Source organism: Ochotona curzoniae, unplaced genomic scaffold, assembly GCF_017591425.1.
Source record: "Ochotona curzoniae isolate NIBS_2020 unplaced genomic scaffold, NIBS_Ocur_1.0 scaffold_2587, whole genome shotgun sequence".
In the NCBI taxonomy this organism is placed as follows: Eukaryota; Metazoa; Chordata; class Mammalia; order Lagomorpha; family Ochotonidae; genus Ochotona; species Ochotona curzoniae.
In genome coordinates, this window is record NW_024467096.1 from 2,700,663 (window position 1) to 2,702,387 (window position 1,725).

Sequence of the window (1,725 nt, forward strand, 5' to 3'; positions counted from 1 at the left end):
GACAAGGTCAGGAAAGCCATCCTCCAAGATGGAATCTAATGAGATTTCATATACAAAGGGAGGAAGGTTTTTCTTTTTAATAACGTATTTTACTTTGTGGTGTTGAGTGTTCTTTTCTTTGAGCGTGAGATGCCCAAAGAAACAGCCCTAAATTGTACTGACTGGAAAAACAGAGCTGTAGTAGCAGTTATCCATCATTGCCCACAAAGTTGGGGTTCTCTAGCCAGAGAAATTACCATGCATGTGTGTATATCTAGAGATTCATTTTTAAGGAATCAGGTCATGATATTACAGAAGCTGCCAAATCCAAAATCTGTAGCGAAGTTGGGGGAGCCCTGGGAGCGGCAATGTTGCAGCTCAAATCTGAAAGCCACTTCTGGCTGATTCCCTCTGGCCTTTGGAACGTCAGCCTATGTTCTCTTTCAACTAGTTGACATGAGGCCCACACATCTTAATAAAAGGTGATCTATTTTTAGTTATAAGGTTCTCCAAAATTAAATGTCCCAGGAGCAAGCGCTAAGACAAAGTGTTAAGCTGCCACCCACAACACTGGCATCAGTTCATGTCCTGGCCGCTCCACCTCCAATTCAGCTCCCCGCTACCATGCCTGGGAAACAGCAGAGGATGACTCAAGGGCTTGGACCCCTGCACCCATGTGGGAAACCTAAAAGAAGCTCCCGGCTGCTGGCTTCAGACTGGCCCAACTCCAGCCATTGTAACCATTTGGGGTGTGAACAGGTGGATGAATGATCTCTCTCTCCTCTCTGTAAATCTGCATTTCAAATAAAGTAAATAAATCTTTAAAAATGTTTAAATGTTCTTTTTGCCTAAAGAACACCCTCATAGAAGTATCCAGTCTACTACCAATGTTTGATCAAATATCTGGGCACTACAACCCACCCAAGGGGATACATAAAACTGGCCATTAGGCTCCGAAAGGCAAAGGATAGCAGTTCTGGCTGCACGTGTTTTAGTCCCTGAATGACAAACTGTTCAAGAGGAGAATTGCTCTGACTCTGAACTCAACTGCTTCTTCCTTGTGTGAGCTTGGCCAGTCTGGTTAACCTCCTGGAGCCTCGGACTCTACAAGTCAAAGATAGGATCATGGGAACTAAATGATACCGTTCCTTTGTACCACCTAAGGTTCCTTCAGAGATGCTCAGTAATTGCTCAGTTCTCCTGCTTCCCAGGGAGGAGTCCTCTCAGGCTGCTGCCTCCATGGGTGCTGATCTCATACAAGACGATCCTGCACCCAGGGCTCTGACAGCCTGCTCACTAAGTGACGTTCTGGTTGTTAATTCTATTTCCCATGAATGCCACCTATGAATTCTTGCTAGGAAGGTTCATCTCATTTTTTGTGGATACAGTGGCACTTTTCTTTATAAAGCAGTGCCTTTGTCAGAATGGGTTTTAGATAAGAAACCAGTTTAAGAAACTAAAAAAAAAAAAAAACCCGTTTTTACTCTCTGAGCCACCAACATCCCATATTGGCATCCTTTTGTGTTCTGGTTGCTCCAATTCTGATCCAGCCCCATGCTAATGGACTGAGAAAACAGTGAAAGAGGACCTGAATGCTTTGGACCCATGCCACTCAGGTGGGAGAATCAAGGGCAGCTCAGGAGGTTCCTGGCTTCAGTCTAGCCTGGTCTCGCCCTGACCATTGCAGCCATTTGTGGGATCATTTCACCTGTGGATGAAAGATTGTTCTCTATCTCTGTAACTCTG